Source organism: Schistocerca piceifrons, chromosome 10 (assembly GCF_021461385.2).
Source record: "Schistocerca piceifrons isolate TAMUIC-IGC-003096 chromosome 10, iqSchPice1.1, whole genome shotgun sequence".
NCBI classification, from domain to species: domain Eukaryota; kingdom Metazoa; phylum Arthropoda; class Insecta; order Orthoptera; family Acrididae; genus Schistocerca; species Schistocerca piceifrons.
In genome coordinates, this window is record NC_060147.1 from 75,149,882 (window position 1) to 75,174,722 (window position 24,841).

Here is a 24,841-nt window from a genome sequence, read left to right on the forward strand (position 1 = left end):
CATGAACTAAAGAAAACTAAACGAAACTCCGTCCGAACAGCCCTTGGAACGCCCAACGGTACCGACCGGCCGCCGTGTCATCCTCAGCCCACAGGCGTCACTGGATGCGGACATGGAGGGGCATGTGGTCAGCACACCGCTCTCCCGGCCGTATGTCAGTTTACGAGATCGGCGCCGCTACTTTTCAATCAAGTAGCTCCCCGGTTTGCCTCACAAGGGCTGAGTGCACCCCTCTTGCCAACAGCGCTCGGCAGACCGGATGGTCACCCATCCAAGTGCTATCCCAGCTCGACAGCGCTTCACTTCGGTGATCTAACGGGAACCGGTGCTACCGCTGCCGCAAAGCTGTTGGCACCATTGCATGAACGCCGAGTTTGAAAGTTTCCACCAGTTACAATCTCCTTAGAAACTGGCTGCTTCGCAGTGGGTAGTCAGGCCGAAACAGTCCCAGTTTCCAAAGAGGCGCTGTATTATTCCTCTGCAGAATTGGTGTAACTAAGGTCACGACAAACATGCGGATGCAGCCCTCAGCAACACAGCCAGACTAATGACAGGCTGTTAAATATCTACTCCAACCTTGTAGATCTACCACCTTTCACGAATAGCTCCACTTTATGTTGGAAGAGAAATAACTGCGAACAGGGAAAGGCAGAATAAGGAGCAGGACGTAGGTCGTCCGTTACAATAACATGAAATGCACGTGCAACGACTGAAGTCCCGCAACAACTTTTTCAGAACATCAGACAAATCGTTATCATTATTTAGCATACATTTGAGGAATGTAATCCATAGGTACGCTATTGGGGTTGCAAGGTCCCACTGTCTGGCTGTCTGCGTGGTGTCCTTCATGCACTAGCTTTAAAATGCACGGAACAGCCATAAAATGAAAAAGAAGATTCGAGGTTCAAAAAACGTCAGAAATTTTGTAATTTCGTTAGTTGTATTTGACCAGTTCGTACTACTTTTTGTTATCGTGTTGGAACAGAGGTGTGAAACGTATCTGTACACTGGCTGCCATACTGGAAATAGAGAGATAAACTGTCTTCTGTTTAGCGTCGTCCTAGATAAGAACATAGAAGAACGAGAGAAAGACAAGGAAAGTGGGTTTTGGAAACCGACCCTACTGGACTTTTCGAGAACAACTTCTGCGGACCATACCTCCAGTTTGCGAACGACCTGGCGATACTTACAGAGGACGAAGAGACTTCTGTCAAACAGCTCCAAATCCTTAAACAATATGCAGATAAAGTAGGGTTGGAAATCTTATTCGAGAAAACTGAATTCTTGTGTTCAAAGACAGAAATCGCGACCCCGAAAACAAAACACGGTAAGTACTACAGGATCTTGTACTTTAGATATTTCGGAGAACTCGTAGATCTGCCAGGCCTTCAAAAAAAATATCATAGCAAAATCGCCTCCGAAAAGTCAGAAAAAAAGCACTCCGTCTTCAGGCCCGCCGGCCGCGGTGGCCGTGCGGTTCTAGGCGCTCCAGTCCGGAGCCGCGCTGCTGCTACGGTCGCAGGTTCTAATCCTGCCTCGGGCTTGGGTGTGTGTGATGTCCTTAGGTTAGTTAGGTTTAAGTAGTTCTAAGTTCTAGGGGACTGATGACCACAGCAGTTGAGTCCCATAGTGCTCAGAGCCATTTGAACCATTTTTTTCTTCAGGCCCAAGTGGCCTATCGGGAACATCCGACCGCCGTGTCATCCTCAGATGAGGACGCGGTTAGGAGGGGCGTGGGGAGCACAGCACACCGTTCTCTCGGTCGTTACGATGGGTTTCTTTGACCGGAGCCGCTGCTATTCGGGCGAGTAGCTCCTCAATTGGCATTACGAGGCTGACTGCACCCCGAAAAATGGCAACAGCGCATGGCGGCCCGGACGGTCACCCATCCAAGTGCCGACCACGCCCGACAGGCTTAACTTTGGTGATCTGACGGGAACCGATGTATCCACTGCGGCAAGGCCGTTGCCAAAGAGACAGAAAAGGGATAGCCCAAAACCTTAACATCAAAAGAATCCACCTCAAGGTGGATAAAAATTCGGAACTACAAGACAGTTTTAAGGCAACGGCCTTGCCACAGTTGATACACCAGTTGCCGTGAGATCACCGAAGTTAAGCGCTGTAGGGCGTGATCAGCACTTGGATGGGTGACCATCCAGGCCGCTGTGCGCCGTTGTCATTTCTCGGGGTGCTCTCAGCCTCTTGATGCCAATTGAGGAGCTACTCGACCGAACAGTAGCGGCTTCGGTCAAGAATACCATCATAACGACTGGGAGAGCGGTGTGCTGACCCCACGCCCCTCCTATCCCCATCCTCGACTGAGGATGAGACGGCGGTCGGATGGTCCCGGTAGGCCACTCGTGGCCTGAAGACGGAGTGGTTTAAGACAGTTATAAAACCAACAGGCGTCTACGCTAGCGAAACACTGACAATTAACAAGAAATACGAACTTGAGAATAATAAGGAGAGAGAAAGATCATTAGGAAAGTTTTAGGAGCAAGATACACGCAAGGCGGTTTCAGGCCACTATCAATCAAAACAACAGGATAGCTTTCAAATGTTGAAACTGATATTAAGAAAAGCCGAATGAAATTCTTTGGTCTTCTCAACAGTCTACCAAGAGAGCGATTGACAAGGATAGTGGACTACGTAATATCACTTAAGAACTCGCTTATTCGAGCCATGCTGCCATGGGATGGTAAGTCCGCAACTGTTCAGTACTAAGGGAATTGTCCGTCTGAGTTGCACTGGGCCGGCCGGTGTGGCCCAGCGGTTCCAGGCACTTCAGTCTGGAACCTCGCGACCGCTACGGTCGCAGATTCGAATTCTGCCTCAGGCATGGATGTGTGTGATGTACTTAGTTAGGTTTGAGTAGTTATAAGTTCTAGGGAACTGATGACCTCAGATGTTAAGTCCCATAGGGCTCAGAGGCATTTGAACCATTTTTGCAGTTGCACTGATATAAAATTTAGCCATAGTTTTTACCTGTTTCGGGCTTGCACACCCATTTTCAAACAACACACCTCGGTATTAACCGTAATTGTTCATACAATATGGTGCCAAAACCCACAGCGAAGCAATACAGTGGGCAACAAGTACCCTCACGGAACTTAGACTATACGCCCGTTTCTACTGAGTTCCATTGTGTGAAATTATACAGTTTTCTCAGCTCTTAAGAACTCAACGGCTTGTCTGAACGAAATTCTAAAGGATGTCAAAAACGAAAAAATTATCCCAGCCGACATTTTAGAAAGAGACATCTTCAGACAGGAAGCAAACAAACGGGAAGTTACATCAGAGCAACCAAAACCAAAGTAGTACAGATCAAAGTTTTTCGGAAGAACGTAAACAATCTTTCTCAGGAAGTATGAAAGCCTACTGCGACGACAAAGGTTCATTGAGCTATTTGCTTGAATTCTTCCATTTATTGGGAGGATCTGGTAATCGTAATAATAATAAGAAGAAGAACACTGATTTCTGAGGATTAACTTTTGTTACCCCTTATGTAATGGTGGTTTTGTCACGATGTATGTTTACTACTACATCGGCCCTTATGTGATTTTTCCTGGATCAAAAATTTTATTTTTCCTGTGAATGTGTATTAACAGGATCGTGTACCAGTGTTCGTAATTTTTTCTTGACAAGAGCGATTATTGTCAATTTTAAAGTTCTGACACGTATACCGTTTGTGGGCTTCACTACTATAGTAATGTAATTTTTTAAATTTTGGCTGTATATGCCACTGGGCGTAAGTTTCTCAGCGTAAGAGCCACCTGGCTTTTTTGATGTATAACTACATTATTTGTACCAATGCTCCCATACTGTTATAACGGGAGTGTTAATTTCCTTCCTTTTTTATTGTTGCTCCTTCGAAGGATGTTATTAATAGTGATAATTTACACGTTGCCTTTGTACGCCAATTGGCACATGTTTCCCGACACGAGCGCCACCTGTCCTGTTTTCAGAGTAACTAGGCTCGCCGATTACACCCAGTCGGTTGTGAGCTCTGCAGGATCCATTGGCTATTATATATGTACGTGACAAACCGTTATTCTAGGGCTATATTTTATTTTTGACACATGGATCTATGCCGACAATTGTAAATACGGCGATGGTACATTAGTCTTTACTAATGTAAAATTGTAAGTACCAGTCGTCGTTATCATACATCTGTAATGCGAGAGTTCTCTAATTTGTCTTAAAATTTACTCTTGGCTTATAAGTTTCATACTTTTCTAATGTAAGCTATGATGTTCATTGCCCTTAGGTTACCTTCTGAAGAAGACAAATTTAAATTTGTCGAAACCTAGGTAAAGATATTCAACTGGTCGGCTGTTTATAATTTTATTATTATTATTACTGGATCACACTTGTACGTGGCACCATAAAAAGTACCCTCTGCCACGCTCTTGACAGTGGTTCGTACAGATGTAGACGTAGATAGACTGTTACGCTCCGGCGGTGCTGGAGCACACAGTGGGTGTGGTGCCTGATGAATAAATTACGGCATGGGAGACCAGAGGGAAGGAACTGTCTGGGAGAAGTCCGTAGCTGTGTGTGTGTGTGTGTGTGTGTGTGTGTGTGACCTGCCAACAACACGCGCTGATACCGCAGTGAGTGAGCGGCCGTGCTTATCGTAATGTCCGCGTTAATACCGCGTTTCATTACACACAAGATGGGGGCCATTTGTACAGGAGAGCGCACCCGGGGCAGAACACGCCAGGCGATGTCAAGATCATCTGGCCGCCAGATGGCTTCCGAAGCTCCCAGCTGCAAGGTGCGTTCCGACATCGATGGCTGACCTACTCTTTGCACTTTTACGGCTTCTGCAATAGCTGTCCAGGTCTCAGGTACATCAACTTCGATCTGAAATCGGCTGTCCTCTGGCTCCTGGATCGCTTGAAACAGCACAGTGTACGCTGGTGAACCAAATCATTATGACCACCCACACTCATGCTCATAAATTAAGGATAATGCTGATACGTGGTGAAACAACGCTATGGTGGGCGGTTTGCGGGTTTAAATCACCTCGGGGTGTGACCATGCGGTGCATTTGACCTGCGGTCGTCGCACGGTGGCCCTGGCAGCAGTTCACATACGCAGAGGTGTCTTGGTGCATGTCAGAGTATGGTGCAGCGAGTAAGTGTGCAGACGTTCTCAGACGTGCTGATGGTGCTGTGTGTTGAAAAAGGCTCAAAGAACACATTTTGATGACGTTATGAGGGGTAGAATACTAGGGTGACTGAAGGCTGGTGAAACACAACAGGTCGTAGCACGGGACCTCCGGGTGATCTCAAGATTATGGCAACGATTCCAGCAGACAGGAAACGTGTCCAGGCCCTACAGTACGGGACGTCCACAGTGTGCAACACCACAAAATCTCACTATCAATGCCCGCAGACGGCCACGGAGTACTGCAGGTAGCCTTGCTGGGAACCTTACCGCAGCCACTGGAACACTTGTCTCCAGACACACAGTCTACAAACGAGTGAACAGACATGGTTTATTCGCCCGGAGACCTGCAAGGTGCATTCCACTGACCCCTCGTCACAGGAGAGCCCGTAAAGCCTGGTGTCCAGAACACAGTACGTGGTCATTGGAACAGTGGTCCCAGGTTATGTTCACGGACGAGTCCAGGTATATAGTCTGATCAGTGATTCTCGCCGGGTGTTGATCTGGCGTGAACCAGGAACCAGATACCAACCCCTTAACGTCCTAGAAAGGGACCTGTATGGAGGTCGTGGTTTGATGGTCTGGGGTTGGGTAATGATTGGCGCACGTACACCTCTGCATGTCTTTGACAGAGAAACTGTAACAGGTCAGGTGTATCGGGACGTCATTTTGCACCTGTATGTCCGCCTTTTCAGGGGTGCAGTGGGTCCCACTTTCCTCCTGATGGATAATAACACACGGCCCCACTGAGCTGCCATCGTGGAGGAGAATCTTGAAACAGAAGATATCAGGCCGTGCGGTTAAAGGCGCTGCAGTCTGGAACCGCAAGACCGCTACGGTCGCAGGTTGGAATCCTGCCTCGGGCATGGATGTTTGTGATGTCGTTAGGTTTAACTAGTTCTAAGTTCTAGGGGACTAATGACCTCAGCAGTTGAGTCCCATGGTGCTCAGAGCCATTTGAACCATTTGATATCAGGCCTGCCTGTTCTCCAGACCTCCCCATCGACCATCGATCGACATATCGCTGCACGTCTTCAAACCCCTACGACACTCAGGAGCTCCGATAGGCACTGGTGGAAGAATGGGAGGCTATACCCCAGCAGCTGCTTGGTCACCTGATCCAGAGTATGCCAACCTGTTGTGCGGCCTGTGTACGTGTGCATTGTGATCATATCCCACATTGATGTCGGGGTACATGCGCAGGAAGCAGTGGCGTTTTATAGCACATGTGTTTCTGGATGGTTTCTCAACTTATCACCAATACCGTGCACTTACAGATCTGTGTCGTGTGTGTTCTCTATGTGCCTATGCAGTTTTGTGTAGTGCCACGTTGTGTGGCACCACATTCTGCAATTATCCTTAATTTATGAGCATGAGTGTACTTAACAGCATGTTGGTCCACTGTTGGAAGGGAAATCAACAGCGATTCCGCTTGCCATGGATTCGACAAGTACTTGATAGGTGTCCAGCGGTTTGTGGCAGCAGATACCTACGCACAGATCACACACTTCCCGTAACTGACTGACGGTTGATTTGTGGGCGTGGAGTTGTCGCCCAATAGCGTCCCAGTTGGGTTTCGTCGGATTCAGATAAGTCGAATTTGATGGCTAAGACATCAACGAGAGTTCACTATCGTGCTCCTCAAACCGTTGCAGCATGATACTGGCCTTGTGACAGCGACAGTTATCCTGCTGGAAGATGTCTTAACTGTTGACGAAGACATCAAGCACGAGGGGTCACAGGTGTTCCCTAGTGACGTTCACGAAGTCAACAGCTGTCACGGTGCCTTTGCTTACTACTGCAGTCTCCCGTAACATAGTGCTGCACCCATTGGCCTGCGTAGAGGCGCGCTGCCTGTTTCAAGCACCCGTTCGCCTGGATGCCGACGTGTCTGGACACGACCAACGACCTAGTTTGATAACGAACGGGATTCGTCCGACCAGGCTACACGATTCCATTGATCCGCGGTCCAATCTCGATGATCCAGTGCCCACTGAGAACATGTAGGGGTCCTCTGCTGCAGGATAGCATGTTGAACACTGTATGTTGAACAGTGTGCTCCAAAACACTTGCTCCTGTGCCAGCTCTGTACTCTGTGGTCAGGTATGCCACAGATCGCCGTCTATCCAGCTTTAGAGCGCGGGCAAACCTCTGACCCCTATGTTCTGTGGTGAGGTATGGACGGCCAACTTCTTGTCGCCTAGTTGTGGTTTCAGCATTATTTAACCACTCTCGATGGAAGCTCACGATGGTAACAAGTCAACAGTCAACCAGCTTCGCTGTTTCCGAGATGCTCGCTCCCTGATATTGGGTCACAACCATCTGGCTTTCGTCAAAGTCGCTTCAATCGGTGAAATTCCGCCACTTATGGTCGCTAGAATGATTTCCCTTACCGTGTTATGTGCCCTCAGCACCACCAGGCATCATACAACCTTGCAGTGGGCAGTGGTCATAACGTTTTGGCTCATCAGTGTAGCTGTGCCCTATTTGCCGAGGCTACGTTCTTTGTAACCTGCGAGGCAGTCGATGGGCTGTGTACCAACCCATCCTCTGCTGTGCAAGTGTAGTGTGAATTTCTGGTCCTCCAAAATTCGGTCAGTCCCTACTGATCCTAGAACACCACGCCCTACACTTGGTATTTCAGATTCACTTAGCCTTTCGCACACGAGTCCTCTATCAACTTTTAAAAAATGGACTTAACATCTGAGGTCATCAGTCCCCTAGAACTTAGAACTACCTAAACCCAACTAACCTAAGAATATCACACAATCCATGCCCGAGGCAGGATTCGAACCTGCGGCTGTAGCGGTCGTGCGGTTGCAGACTGAAGTGCCTAGAACCGCTCGGCCACAACGGCCTGCCTGAACTTTTAAGATACCACATCCTTCCCTACTATTACGTCCGGTGGTGAGCGTATCGGGGTGCAATGCGGAAGTTCCGAATTCGATTCCCAGTCTTGACAGGGATTTTTTTTCCTGGTGCGAGGACTGGTACCAAATGCACACAGCGTCGTGAGCCCAATCGAGCAGCTACCTGATTGAGAACCAGTGGCTCCAAATCACGAAAACGGCTAAGGATGGCAAGTGTGGTGTGCTGACTTCACGCCCATCCATACCGTTTCCCATGTCGCCATTGTCAGAAGATTACATAGCGGTGGGTCGGTACCTATTGGACAAAGAACGAGGAGCTTTGCTTTGCTTTGTTTTCTGTTGTCTTCCATACTCAACACCCACGAATATCCTACAGTACCAGCAAACTCGACGCTGATCACTCTATGGTTTCCTCTATTGCTCTTCTATCCCACCATTCCATTACAATCCCTCACCACTAACTTACATACTCTCCACATTCTCTCCAACAGAATTTAGATCACTTCGCCATACCTGGATATAGCGAATTGATTCAAATTTCGTTGGAGGGAAAGTGGAGAGTGAAGTCTGCCCTGATAGATACCTGTCCTACCAAGTATAGCAGAACTTGGCCCTCATAGCCTTATCATAGCTCTCGTACCCACAACTCCCTCAACTCACATTCTAACGCTTTGTTAGCAACTTCTGCCCTTATCACCCTCCAAAATGCATCAACCAAACATCCGACCTCATCGCCCCCCAAAATCCCTCAACTGAACATCCAACCTCATCAACTTCCCAAGTCCCTCAAACGAACATCCAACCCCATCACCATCCATAATCACTCAACTGAACATCCAACCTGATTGCCATCTGAAACTCCTCAACCGAGCATCCAGCCTCATCACCCTCCCAAATCCTTCAACCAAGCATCCACCCACATAAAACACAAACTACTCCCGACCCAAAAACCTATCAATTCCATCATACCCTTATCACTGGTTGTCTACATAAACTAAACACTTCTTTCTTCTCTGTGTAAATATTTTAAGCAATCAACAAATAGACCTTTTATTTTTCAAACAATGCAACTTACCCTGTAATTTATTTTGTATAAAAACCTCATTTTAAAAAATCATTATATTTAAATAAACTTTTAAATCCGTTTGGCAGAATTTTACGTACTGACAGCCCTGTCCCCCCCCCCCCCCCTCCACCCTAGGCTGCCTGTGTGGGACGACAGGTAAGAAAGAACAATAACGAAGCCTTATTTCCAGTGAGTGTGCACTCTCAAGTAGACGATGAGTCGTTGCAATGTAGCATAGACAGAATTTATGGGAGTTGCGATACGTTAAATGGCAACGGCCTTGCCGCAGTGAATACACCGGATCCCGTCAGATCACCGAAGTTAAGCGCTGTCGGGCGTGGTCGGCACTTGGTTGCCATTTTTCGGGGTGCACTCAGCCTCGTGATGCCAATTGAGGAGCTACTCGACCGAATAGTAGCGGCTTCGGTCAAGAATACCATCATAACGACCGGGAGAGCGGTATGCTGACCCCACGCCCCTCCTATCCGCATCCTCCTATGATGATGACAGGACGGTCGGATGGTCCCGGTAGGCCACTCGTGGCCTGAAGACGGAGTGAGTGCGAAACGTGAAATACAAAGGAATATGAAAGGTGAAATTAATGTAGAGAATTAGCGAAAGTATGGGAAATGTGCATGCAAATAAATCTGATTCTCTTACTACCTTAGTAGTATAGTTAACGAGCTCATTTACAAGAACGGAGTGACGCAGAGGAAATTTTGTATGCAGCGACTTCGGATAATATCGGTAATCATCCTATAGTTTCCTCTCTTACTCTTGTACCTGACCATCATACTTCCCCAACTCTCCACATTCTCTCCAACGAAATTTGAGTTACTTCGCCATACTTGGGTACGGCGCACCTGGGAATTTTTTTTTCTGTTCTGCCCGGGTTATGTTCTGTATGGCACTATTTTCGTTAATAAGCGCTAATGTGGTACTGAGTGAAATACTTTTCGGAACTAGGGAACCTACCTGACTTCCATGACCCGTTTATGCGCAATGGGATGTGGTACGTAGTCGATTCTCCCAGCAGCGGTGATTAGCTAGTGGCTCGGACGGACGGACGGAGATAAAACCCCCGCGAGCAGAGGCACAAGTTTTCCTCCTAATTATGCCGGTTGGAGGCCTCGCGGATAACGCGCCGTGACGGCGGCTGCGTCCTAATTGAGTTGGCGCAGATTGGCCGCATCTGCTGGAGCCGACCGCCGCCGCAGCCCGCTCGCTCACTCACTGGCTGTCTGCCCCTCTGGGCCCCCAATACCCACTCCGTCTTTTTCCTTATCCTGCTCTTGTGCTGCACTGCGAAGGTACTCGGCTACATTCGTGGTCCTGTGCGTAGTTTGCCAGAGAGGAGAAAATTAAGACTGTCACATGTGGTTAGCTTTGCACAAGCTACCGATAAATGTACTAGGTGTAAAAAAAAAAATAAAATAAAAAAATAAAATGGCCGTAGGAGCAACCGAATCGGTGAGGTATTGAAAGACGTCTGCGTAAGCCGTCTTTCGTTACCAAATAATTGAAATTAATCAGTATTATACACTCATGCTCATGAATTAAGGATAATGCTGATGCATGGTGAAAAACGCTATGGTGGGCGATTTGCGGGTTTAAATCACCTCGGGGTATGACCATGAGGTGCATTTGACCTGCGGTCGTCGCACGGTGGCGATGGCAGCAGTCCACATACGCAGAGGTGTGTTGGAGCATGTCAGAGTACGGTGCAGCGAGTAAGTGTGCAGACGTTTTCAGACGTGCTAATGGTGACCGTGCGTAGAAAATGGCTCAAAGAACACATTTTGATGTTATGAGGGGTAGAATACTAGGGCGACTGGAGGCTGGTCAAACACAGCAGGTCGTACCACGGGCCCTCCGTGAGCCCCAAAGTGTGATCTCAAGATTATGGCAACGATTCCAGCAGACAGGAAACGTGTCCAGGCGCTATAGTACGGGACGTTCACAGTGTACAACACCACAAGAAGACCGATATCTTACCATCAGTGCCCGCAGACGGACACGGAGTACTGCGGGTAGCCATGCTCGGTACCTTACCCCAGTCACTGGAATAGTTGTCTACAGACGACTGAAGAGACATGGTTTATTCGCCGGGAGACCTGCAAGGGGCATTCCACTGACCCCTGGTCACAGGACAGTCCGTAAAGCCTGGTGTCAAAAACACAGTACATAGTCACTGGAACAGTGGTCCCAGGTTATGTTCACAGACGAGGTCACGTATAGTCTGAACGAAGCTTCTCGCCGGGTTTGCATCTGGCTTGAATCAGGAACCAGATACCAACCCCTGAATGTCCTAGAAAGGGACCTGTATGGAGGTCGTGGTCTGATACTGTGGGGTGGGATTATGATTGGTGCACGTACATCCCTGCATGTCTTTGACAGAGGAACTGCAACAGGTCAGGTGTATCGGGGTGTTATTTTGTGTCAGTATGTCAGCCTTTTCAAGGCTGTAGTGGGCCTCACCTTCCTCCTGATGGATTGGATGATAATGCACGGCCCCACCGAGCTGCCATCGTAGAGGAGTACCTCGAAACAGGAGATATCAGGCGAATGGAGTTGCCTGCCTGTTCTCCAGACCTAAACCCCATCGAGCACATCTGGGATGCTGTCGGTTGACATATAGCTGCACGTCTTCATACTCGTAGGACACTTCAGGAGCTCCGACAGGTACTGGTGCAAGAATGGGAGACTATACCCCAGCAGCTGCTCGAACACTTGATCCAGAGTATGCCAACCCGTTGTGCGGCCTGTGTATGTGAGCATGGTGATCATATCCCATATTGATGTCGAGGTACATGCGCAGAAAACAGTGGCGTTATGTAGCACATGTGTTTCGGGACGGTTTTCTCATCACCAATACCGTGGCCTTACAAATGTGTCGTGTGTATTCCCTATGCGCCTATGCTATTAGCGCCAGTTTTGTGTAATGCCACGTTGTGTGGCACCACATTCTGCAATTATTCTTGATTTTTGAGCATGAGTATACATTGCTTGGCAGTTGATGAGGAACAGAGACATTGCTGGACACGAATAATCTCGTACAATAATGGATGACATTAAACACAGTACATACGTAACAGAGGTGGTATGGTATATTGATAAGAGAAAATGGTACAGATTTCACCACCTGGGAAAGCAGGATAAGAGACATATGTAACTATCATGTTTGTCACGGGTCAGACTCTCAATATAGAGATCGATATCAGACCCTCACTAAGGTATGCTCTTGTTGAGTAATAAAGCACGTATTGCACGTATTATGCTGGCTACCCAGGTCCTTATTACCACACTCCTCTCTCAAGGCGGTTTTCACTTGTTGCTCAGTTCAAGGAGGGGGTGTTCGTTGAGAAAGACTTCTGCCAAGAGATTCCCAGGCATGCGCTATAGGGTTTAGGTCCGGGGAGTATGCAGGCCATTCCATACATTCAATGTCTTCACTTTCGAGTCAGTTCAACATCTCAACGGTCGTATGGGGAGAGGGGGCCTTGTCGTCCATAAACATGAATTCAGGACCTACCATACCCTTCAACAGATGGACATCACCCGAATAATTTCCCAGCAGTGCTGTAACGGTACCTCGCAGCAGGCCGCTGTGGCTGAGCGGTTCTAGGCGCTTCACTCCGGAACCACGCGGCTGCTTTGGTCGCAGGTTCGAATGCTGCCTCAGGCATGGATGTGTGTGATGTTCTTAGGTTAGTTAGGTTTGAGTAGTTCTAAGGGACTGATGACCTCAATTTTAAATCCCATAGTGCTTGGAGCCATTTGAACCATTTTGGTACCTTGTACTATGATATGGAGCGGCGTTCGGCCATTGTGCATAATGCCTATCCACACCAAACGCCTAGGCCATAGCACCGACGTTCATGAACATTCTGTGGTGCGTAACGTGCTCCTCTCTCTCTCCACGCAAACGGCTGGCCAGAATCACTTGAGACAGTGAAGCTGGATTCGTCGGTGAAGCTGTATTCGTCGGTGAACGTTACATTCCAAATGTTGCTGACCTCAACAACATGCTCCCTAGGCCAACGAACCCCTTCTCGCCGGTGGCGTAGTTTAAGTGGGATGCAGTTACACTACTGGCCATTAGAATTGCTATACCAAGCAGAAATGCAAATGATAAACGGGTATTCATTGGACAAATATATTATGCTAGAACTGAAATGTGATTACATTTTCACGCAATTCGGGTGCATAGATCCTGAGAAATCAGTACCCACAACAACCACCTCTGGCCGTAATAACGGCCTTGATACGCCTAGGCATTGAGTCAAACAGAGCTTGGATGGCGTGTACAGGTACAGCTGACCATGCAGCTTCAACACGATACCACAGTTCATCAAGAGTAGTGAATGGCGTATTGTGACGTGCCAGTTGCTCGGCCACCATTGACCAGACGTTTTCAGTTGGTGAGAAATCTGGAGAATGTGCTGGCCAGGGCAGCAATCGAACATTTTCTGTATCCAGAAAGGCCCGTACAGGACCAGCAACATGCGGTCGTGTGTTATCGTGCTTAAATGTAGGGTTTTGCAGGGATCGAATGAAGGCTAGAGCCACGGGTCGTAACACATCTGAAATGTAACGTCCACTGTTCAAAGTGCGGTCAGAGGTGACCGACACGTGTAACCAATGGCACCCCATACCATCACGCCGGGTCATACGCCAGTATGGCGATGACGAATACACGCTTCCAATGTGCGTTCACCGCGATGTCGCCAAACACGGATGTGACCATCGTGATGCTGTAAACAGAACCTGGATTCATCCGAAAAAACGACGTTTTGCCATCCGTGGACCCAGGTTCGTCGTTGAGTACACCATTGCAGGCGCACCTCTCTGTGATGTAGCGTCAAGGGTAACCGCAGCCATGGCCTCCGAGCCGATAGTCCATGCTGCTGCAAACGTCGTCGAACTGTTCGTGCAGATGGTTGTTGTCTTGCAAACGTCCCCATCTGTTGACTCAGGGATCGAGACGTGGCTGCACGGTCTTTTACAGCCATGCGGATAAGATGCCTGTCATCTCGACAGCTGGTGATACGAGGCCGTTGGGATCCAGCACGGCGTTCCGTACTACCCTCCTGAACCCACTGATTCGATATTCTGCTAACAGGCATTGGAATCCGACCAACGCGAGCAGCAGTGTCGGGATGCGATAAATCGCAATCGCGTTGGGCTACAGTCCGACCTTTATCAAAGTCGGGAACGTGATCGTATACATTTCTCCTGCTTACACGAGGCGTCACAACAACGTTTCACCAGGCAACGCCGGTCAACTGCTGTTTGTGTATGAGAAATCGGTTGGAATCTTTCCTCATGTCAGCACGTTGAGGTGTCGTCATCGGTGCGAACCTTGTGTGAATGCTCTGAAAAGCTAATCATTTTCATATCATTGCATCTTCTTCCTGTCGGTTAAATTTCGCGCCTGTAGCACGTCATCTTCGTGGTGCAGCAATTTTAATGGCCAGTTGTGTATTTTTAAACTAATGGGATTCTATGTTTTTTATTTCTTTCTTTTTCAAAACACTAAGCTACTTGGTCCTGAATTTCTTTTCTGTCTACGTGCTACTATTCAAGCAACATTATTCCAAAAGGGACTTTTTTTTATGAACTTGATTTTTGAGACTTTGGGGTTTGGGGTACTAATTTTATATTCTTTATTTTTCGTCCAAAGGAAGCCGCGTTACATCTCTCACCGCACATCGCTGATCTCGGAGTGACGTGAGGTCGCGGAAAACAACAGAGAAACGGACTGGACTGTAGTCCAGTTTCCAGCAGAGGTGCGGCTACCGAGACACGGCAGCACTGCAGTCCAGCCCGTCGCGCTTCCATTAGGACCACGGCAACCTCCTCCCCCACCCCCTCACCCTTCTGTGGCTCATCTGAAATTCTAACAGCGACCCCACGCCCGGGAGCGCCAAGTTGTAGCGACGCGACGCCGATGCTGTGGCTAAGGGACCCACCCCATACTCTCTGGCCGTGGCGCGATGTCAAACTTGGTCGTCAGCACCCGCTTCCCTCTACACCGACCACCCACTCCTCCACCCCCCCCCCCCCCCCCCCCGCCAATCTTTGTCACCCTATGTCTGCCACTCACCATGCATTCCGGAAAGTACCACTCTACTGCAACCTGCAAAATCAAATATATTCCCTTTGTAATTACGTAAAAACAGCCGTTTTTTTATATGTTTTGTTTGTTCTAGACACTTTTCCCTTTTACTTTAAGGCATCTTCAGGTGTTTCCGAATTGTTCGTACCGATCCACCAGGCCTCCTCGAACACCCGACATAATGGAGTTTAGTTTTGGTCTGCGATATTAGTAGATTATAAAACAGTTGACGTCTTGCTTTTTTTCATATAAACAAGACATTTCTTACGGTCTTTAACTGGCTTCTGTGATTCCTCTTTTCTGGTCACATGCTGGAGGTCTCACTGTAACTTCGTTTATGAAAAATTGGCACAGTTTTATGTTACTAACGTTTTTCTTCCCAATGTTCATGTTGTTCATGCTAATTGATTTGTATCACAATCACAAGCCAACCTCCATAGAAGAAGACACAAAATAATTATAATCAACAATAACCTAAAATTACAACATAAATAAAAAACGAAAACAGAAAAGATAACCCTGTTGAATACTGAAATACACATAACAAGCAACTCACTGTTAACGTTAGTAGACAAAATAATAAAGTAACACTTCAGAATGGTTCAAATGGCTCTGAGCACTATGGGACTTAACTGCTGAGGTCATCAGTCCCCTAGAACTTAGAACTACTTAAACCTAGCTAACCTAAGGACATCACACACATCCATGCACGAGGCAGGATTCGAACCTGCGACCGTAGCAGCAGCACGGTTCCATACTGTAGCGCCCAGAACCGCTCGGCCACTCCGGCCGGCAGTAACACTTCAACAGAGCCTTATTGTCATAAGAATACCAAACCATCTGAACACCATATACTCGTATTTCAATCACTGTTTCGCAGATATTACATTCATATTCTGCTCTCTACAACTCACCCTGGATTAACAACCGACACACCCACCCCACCCATCCACAAAAGGAATCACACGTACACACTCTCTTTTGCACACACACACACACACACACACACACACACACACACACACACAGATAGAAAAGGAACAGAAATAAGCAGACTTTAGTTTTCAGCGTATACTTCGTTATGTTGGGTGGCAAAATGCAAGTGAACAATCCAAACATGAAGACACATGAAGTGAACACACAGCAGTTACGCGTTAAATAAAAATTTTCGGTAAAATATCTACAACTAGCGACGGAAAAAGTAGTGTTCCATACGAGTAGCAATTATCGCAAAGAACATGAAAATTGTGAAGAAAAAAGTTTATATCACGAAAACTTGCTTATGTTTCACAACCGAAGTTATGGTGCGTCCTCCAGTATGTGACCAGGTGAGAGGAAACGCAAACGCCAGCCAAAAACTCAAATAAGTGTAAGTAATTACTTGTTTATGCACAAAAAAACAAGACTTGAACCGTTTCATAATCTGTAACTGTCGTACAAAAAACAAAATTGTACCATTCCAGATTCCACTGAAGATGCTTTAAAGTAAAAACCCGCACGCGTCAGGAGCAAACAAAATACAATGCAGGGAATACGGAGTTTTTATTTACAAAACATTTATGTGTTTGCTGCGGATGGTGGCCACACCAGCAAAAAGCTGCTGCAAAATCAGATTCTGAAGTAGAAGAAAAGGCCTGTGGTGGTTTCAGTCTACAAAAACTAGTCCAATGCGAGTAGGACTCAACTCACGCTTCGAGGATTCCGTATAAACTTAATTATGTAGAAAGACAGTCCATCCATTGCAGAAACTGAGAATTACAATGATTTTTACCTCTTGTTGACACTGATACTCGCTAGTTACCGACGCCAGGGATGCCAAGGCTTTCGAGATCGTTTCAGTCTCAAGTTTGAAATCTGATAACAAACGACAAAATATTATTTTTAGTATGCTATGATTACTAATTAAGAATTTTATGATCCTTTTTTATTCTATTGTACTGTGAAACCTTAATCCATGCCAAATTTCATTATTGTATGTCAATAGTGAGTTTTCAAGTTTCAAAATACGTGTCGCAAACGCCAATATCTCTTAGTTAAATTGACTTAGAAGCTTCTATTTATTACACCGCCAAGGGACTATAGACCTTAGTATGTCACATAACTTTCAGTTAGACGCGTCCATCAGTTTCCGTTGTGTTATACACTGAAGAGCCAAAGAAAGTTGTACGCCTGCCTAATACCATGTAGGACCCTCGCGAGCTTACTATGTACCTACATGTTTAGTTTGACGTTGATACATCAGAATATTTTATGATGTGAAGATGGTAGTAGCAGAAACCGGTCATAGTGAAATGTGAAATTTTATGTGATCAAGAGGGACCTGTAAAATAAAGTGCCTTACGAACTTGACTGTGTTAATTCGTAATGTCGTAAAATGGTTATATAACTAACCGATCATACCTGATTTTCAGTTCAAAGTTTAACTTAAACTACTGATTTATGTAATAGTAGTCATTGAACCAAATTGTGTTTGCCTTGATGATCCATAAGCATCTGGGTAATATAACGTTTGACATACACTGATAAGCGAAAACATTATGAGCACGTACTTCTCTTACCGAATCAACCTCCCTCAGTGCCACCAGGCGCCGTCCAACCGCGCAGTGGCCAATTGTCATAGTGTTCGGATCATCATGTCAGGCCTTATGGTAATTGTAGTTGTATTGTCTGACGGAGTATAATTCAACAGGGTTGTGCGCCCCCTTATCTACAGCTGAACTTCTTGTGTATTGAATATATTGTATTGTGCAGTTTTCTTTGTCTCTCTGTTTTTATTTACACTGAGCGTAAAAGTGTGAATTTATTCGTTGATTTTAATATTTATATTTGTCACCGCTTTTATTCGTTGGGGTTTGCTCAGTAAACGTACGCTTCAATTATTTGCTACTGACCCATTTGGATTTTATTTTGGAAGCATTATCTCGCCGATGACATTGTAATTCTGTCAGAGACAGCAAAGGACTTGGAAGAGCAGTTGCATGGAATGGACAGTGTCTTGAAAGGAGGATATAAGATGAACATCAACAAAAGCAAAACAAGGATAATGGAAAGTAGTCTAATTAAGTCGGGTGATGCTGAGGGAATTAGATTAGGAAATGAGACACTTAAAGTAGTAAAGGAGTTTTGCTATTTGGGGAGCAAAATAACTGATGATGGTCGAAGTACAGAGGATATAAAATGTAGACTGGCAATGGCAAGGAAAGCGTTTCTGAAGAAGAGAAATTTGTTAACATCGAGTATTGATTTAAGTGTCAGGAAGTCGTTTCTGAAAGTATTTGTGTGGAGTGTAGCCATGTATGGAAGTGAAACTTGGACGATAACTAGTTTGGACAAGAAGAGAATAGAAGCTTTCGAAATGTGGTGCTACAGAAGAATGCTGAAGATTAGATGGGTAGATGACATAACTAATGAGGAGGTATTGAATGGAATTCGGGAGAAGAGAAATTTGTGGCCCAACTTGACTAGAAGCAGGGATCGGTTTGTAGGACATGTCCTGAGGCATCAAGAGATCGGCAATTTAGTATTGGAGGGCAGCGTGGAGGGTAAAAATCGTAGAGGGAGACCAAGAGATGAATACACTAAGCAGATTCAGAAGGATGTAGGTTGCAGTAGGTACTGGGGTTCGAGTCCCGGTCGGGGCACACAGTTTCAACTGTCCCCTTTGATGTATATCAACACCCGTCAGCAACTCGTGGTATTGATTTAATTGTAATTTGATTTTTCATGTGGCTGTGAAATCAAACTTTGAAAGCACATGCCTACTCACAGCTCATCCGAGCTCCATCAGTAATCGCAAGTGAGCCTCATTAAATTGTTTTTCTTCAGTTTGGAGTCTGATTGTTGCGAACGGGATTTTATATGTCGTTAACAGGTCGTTTCGGCCGTTTGCAGGCCACTCATTATGGAGCGTCAGTTAGGCAGAAATGAACACTTTCGACACATTATACTCTTCGAGTCTAACAGGGGAGCGTACCGTACACTACATGCAGACAAGCTCCACACCCCCCCCCCCCCCCCCACACACACACAGTAAGATGATCTATGGGCGATCTCCCACTACTGTATAACGATCCTGATTGTTCCAGGAATGCAGCGTCTGCAGCAAACTCGGATACATCGCCATCGCTTGCCACGGTAATGATGCATGATACCCATACTAACAAACCCAACCTTGCATGAACTGTCGCAGCTAGTAAGCCACTACTGCTCTTATTAACCATCCCACTGTCGCAGAGGTTTCTTTCCCACGCCACGAACCTTGGAATTTTTACCCTCTGCTCTTCAAAGTGCTACCCTCATTCGCGTTTCGTCCACTATCTATCACCTGATGGACCGTGTTAATGCGTAGTCTTACCCAGACGCACGGACAACATCACAGCCCAGCATCCTGTGCTCCACCTATTACAGAAGATAACTAACATGTTCACGGAGGTGACAGTAGAACTTCTGGTTTGGTCACCACGTTGGTGCGGGCGTGGAGGGGCCCCATCTCTGTTTTAACGGGGGATCTAGTGCTGCAGAAACCACGAGAAAATTTTTTTGGCGCGTACGGTAGGGAAACATTTGCTGACAAGACGGCACGGAAATGGCTTCCTCGTTTTCGAGAAGGAGAATTGGAGTTGGACCACGTTCTTGAAGACCTCCTCTTCTGACGAAAACAGTCTAAACCATTTGGTTTATTTTAATCTTCACAGAACAACGTTGCAATTGGCAGTCGGGGTGCGATCACACAACCATTGTGCACCATTTGTTTTTGTTCGGTAAGGTGCAAAAATTTAGTTTAACATGTGTTCCGTTTTCAGTAGCAACAGCGACTCGTCTTAGCAATTCAATATACGCAGCAGCTTTTACTGTTCCGTTTCTTGTCGGTAATTCGTAGTGAAGTACACCACTTTGCTTTCACCAGTTGTACAACACGATTTTTTGAGGGCGTGCGCCTTCTTCCTTCGCACTGCGTTTTTCGACGGACTGAGGTATTCTTTCCTCTTGTTTATGTTCACATACAGGGAACCTTTCTCGTTACCCTTCACAATGCTTACAAGAAATGACTTGTGCCCACGACGGGCCAGATGTTAATGGGCCAACAAACACGAAAATATCGTTGAAACTTCCTGGCAGATTAAAACTGTGTGCCGGACCGAGACTCGAACACGAGACCTTTGCCTTCGCGAGCAAGTGCTCTACCAACTGATCTACCCAAGCACGACTCACGCCCCGTCCTCACAGCTTTAATTCCGCCAATACCTCGTCTCCTACCTGGTAGAGCACTTGCCCGCGAAAGGCAAAGGTCCCGAGTTCGAGCCTCGGTCCAACAAACGGTTTTAATCTGCCAGGAAGTTTCATATCAGCGCACACTCCGCTGCAGAGTGAAAATATCATTCTACGAACATATCGTTGTTCTCCGATTTTTGTTGGTGTCGGATAGACTGACGGACAGACGAACAGTGAAGTGATGCTATAACGGTTCCCTTTCTGCCGACTGAGAAACGAAACCTTTAGAAAGGATAAAGTATTGGGACATAAAATTTGGGGTCACAGTCTGATATGAACTCGAAAGGGAAAAGTAGTGGCGGGCTTTCAGCTGCCACCTCTCGCAGCCACTAATGACACGTAAGTTGTCTAGCCGTGATATGGTGTATTTCTACTTGTGGCTCAGTCCAAAATAGGGACAGTACTCATTCTCCCCACCCCTCATGTACCTGTTCCTCGGAGAAAGGGATCTTAATGGACGGACAGAGAGAGAGAGAGAGAGAGAGAGAGAGAGAGAGAGAGAGAGAGAGAGAGAGAGAGACGGACAACAAAGTGATAGTATAAGGGTCTGTTTTTAACGTTTGAGTTATGGAACTCTAAAAAAGGATAATGTTTGGGGGATTCAAATTGGTGTCATGGTCTCTTATGAACTCACTGGTGGAACTCTTCAGTTGAAACTTCCGGGCTGTGAGGCCGTGTTCGATGTATAAAATTTCCACCTGACGTTTCGTCTCCATCTGAGGGAGAAATCTTCTGAGGTCGTCCGGCTACTGCCACTGAAGCTCCGGGTACTCTGGCATTTATAGAGAGCATGGAAGGCACCACGATTCGTCATGTGATGCCGACGGTATGCCTATCATTGGAAGGCGTCATCATTCTCGATTAAGAGTAATCTGTTGTCATTCTGCTGGCGCATCGTCGACATCCATATTTTGTCTAACTTTAAAACTTCCTCTTTTCTATTAAAATTGTTATGGTGTTTGTGAATCTCTATTGCTTCCCTATACATGCCCGCATGATAATGGGACGTTCGTGCTAGAACGCTTGTCTCATTAAATTTAATTTCGTGGTTCCCATCTCGAAAAACACGCTCAACTACGACCGATTTTTCGATGTCTCCTAAGCGACAATTTCTTTCATCGACAAACTGCCTATTGGCTTCTGTCTCGGATTCTTCGGCTGACGTTCATCTAATGATTTTTCTGGCGTTTCGCCAGCACTTGTAGCTGGCATTGTCAAAGCTTCACTCTCCATTGCCGGTGGTGAACTGGCACCGGCAATGGAGGGTGAAGCTTTGACAATGCCAGCCACTCGTGCTCGCGAAACGTCAGAAAAATCATTAGATGAACGACCGCCGAAGAACCCAAGACAGAAGCCAATAGGCAGTTTGTCAACAAGTGGCCACGAAAGCCTCAACAATTTTGAATTTCTTTTATGTTCGGCCACGCGGGTGTTTACACTTCTTTTCGTTGTTCCAATATATACTTGTCCACAACTGCATGGAATTTTGTATACGCAAGTGTTGCTAGGGGATGTCGGGCGCCTTTTGCAGTTCTTGCCTCTCAGCCCGGAAGTTTCAACTGAAGACAACGCCGGCCGTGAAAGCCTGCATTGTATGATCACTGGTGGAAGTAAACAGTAGTGGCAGGCTTTCAACTGTTCCTGGAGTTTAACGTATATCGCAGAAACTGATGACACGGACGTTGTCTAGCTCCGGCACGGTGCATTTCTATGTCTGTTTCAGTCCAACATAGACGACCACCCCTTCTCCCCACCCCTCCCCCCTTCGTAGCCTCACCCCTCCCCTCCACCTCTCTGCCACCTCGACTCTAGCCCCGTGTTAGTAGCTCTGCCGGATTTCAATGGATTTACATAGTAATCATATCGGACGCGGCAAGGACTCGCTTTTGAATTCCCCTATCTTATTAGAGAGCTGACAACCCCCTCGGGGACGGCGGTAGGTTTCGGGTGCGCAGCCAGGGAAGGGGAGGGGGTGAAGCACGACGGAGCCGGGGTTGTGGCGCGATGCGGGGGTGGCCAGAGCTCGCATACTAATCTGGGCCGCTCCGGGATTAGCAGGGATTACCACCCCGGCAACAACCGTCCCCGGAAACTCAACCCCCTGTCGCACCTCCGCCTGACCCTCGCAACTGCTCTCCCGCGTTGTAAATTGAAACGGAAACAGCGGAGGACGGAGTGTCTTAAACCTGCGGCAGGAGTCGTTAACGAGACGAAGTCTGGTGCAGTTGTGTGAGAGCTCCGTGTCCGCAGAGCGGCTATAAACGCAGCGTGTGCTAATCACAGCCCGCGTGCGAGAGCAGACGGCGCAGCACTCTAATACAGTAGAGAGACTCGCAGATGTTACGTACAAGAAAATATATACACTGAATCACCAAAGAGGCACGCGTATTAAAATACAGAGATATGTAAACAGGCAGAATACGGCGCTGCAGCCGGCAATGCCCATACAGGGTGGTCCATTCAGCGTAACCGGGCCAGATATCTCACGAAATGAGCGTCAAACGAAAATACTACAAGGAACGAAACTCGTCTAGCTTGAAGGGGGAAACCAAATGGCGCTATGGTTGGCTCGCTACATGGCGCTTCCATAAGACAAACGGATATCAACTGCGTTTTTTTAAAATAGGAACCCCCATTTTTATTACATATTCGTGTAGTACGTAAAGAAATATGAATGTTTTAGTTGGACCACTTTTTCCGCTTTGTGATAGATGGCGCTGTAATAGTCACAAACATATGGCACACAATTTTAGACGAACAATTGGTAACATGTAGGTGTTTTAAATTAAAATACAGAACGTAGGAACGTTAGAAAATTTTATTTCGGTTGTTCCAATGTGATACATGTACTTTTGTGAACTTATCATTTCTAAGAACGCATGCTGTTACAGCGTGATTTCCTGTAAATACCACATTAATGCAATAAATGCTCAAAATGATGTCCATCAACCTCAATGCATTTGGCAATACGTGTAAAGACATTCCTCTAAACAGCGAGTAGATCACCTTCCGTAATGTTCGCACATGCATTGACAATGGGCTGACGCATGTTATCAGGCGTTGTCGGTTGATCACGATAGCAAATATCCGGTGAACGTGAGGTCCATGGTATGGTACTTCGACCAATCCACCTTTCATGAAATACGCTATTCAATACCGCTTTACCCGCACGCGAGCTATGTCCTGGACATCCATCATGTTGGAAGTACTCGTACATCGCCATTTTGTCATTCAGTGAAACATCTTGTAGTAACATCGGTAGAACATTACGTAAGAAATCAGCATACATTGCACCATTTAGATTGCCATCGATAAAATGGGAGCCCATTATCCTTCCTCCCATAATGCCGCACCATACATTAACCCGCCAAGGTCGCTCATATTCCACTTGTCGCAGCCATCGTGGACTTTCCGTTGCCCAATAGTGCATACTATGCCGTTTAACGTTACCTCTGTTGGTCAATGACGCTTCGTCGCTGAATAGAACGACTGAAAAAAAATCTGCAATCGTCTCATAATTTCTCTTGTGCCCAGTGGCAGAACTGTACACTACGTTCAAAGTCGTCGCCATGCAATTCCTGGTGCATAGAAATATGGTACGGGTGCAATCGATGTTGATGTAGCATTCTCAACACCGATGTTTTTGAGATTCCCGATTCTCGCGCAATTTGTCTGCTACTGATATGCGGATTAGCCGCGACAACAGCTGAAACACCTGCTTGGGCACCATCATTTGTTGCAGGTCGTGGTTGACGTTTCACTTGTAGCTGAACACTTCCTGTTTCCTTGAATAACGTAACTATCCGGCGTACGGTCCGGACACTTGGATGATGTCCAGGATACCCGTTTGGCATTTTGATCACAATAGTCATACATCAACACGATATCGACCTTTTCCGGAAATGGTACACCGTCCATTTTAACACGGGTAATGTATCACGAAGCAAATACCGTCCGCACTGACTGAATGTTACGTGATACCACGTACTTACACGTTTGTGACTATTACAGCGTCATCTATCACAAAGGGAAAAAAGTTGTCCAACTAAAACATTCATGTGTCTTTACGAACTACACGAATATATAATAAAAATGGGGGTTCCTATTAAAAAAAAAAAGCGGAGTTGATATTCGTTTGACCTATGGCAGCGCAATCTAGTGGGCCAACCATAGCGCCATCTGGTTTCCCCCTTCAAGGTAGACGAATTTCGTTCTCTGTAGTTTTTTCGTTTGCTACTTATTTGGTGAGATATTTGGCCCAGTCACTCTCAATGGACCACTCTGTATAAGACAACAAGTGTCTGACGCAGTTGTTAGATCGGTTACTGCTGCTACAACGGCAGC

The 24,841-nt window shown here is 46.6% G+C and overlaps 1 pseudogene; it reads right to left on the reverse strand.

The window, feature by feature from the left end:
• Positions 1 to 235: 235 nt before the first annotated feature.
• Positions 236 to 353, reverse strand: LOC124719289 (annotated as a pseudogene).
• Between the last annotated feature and the right edge of the window lie 24,488 nt (positions 354 to 24,841).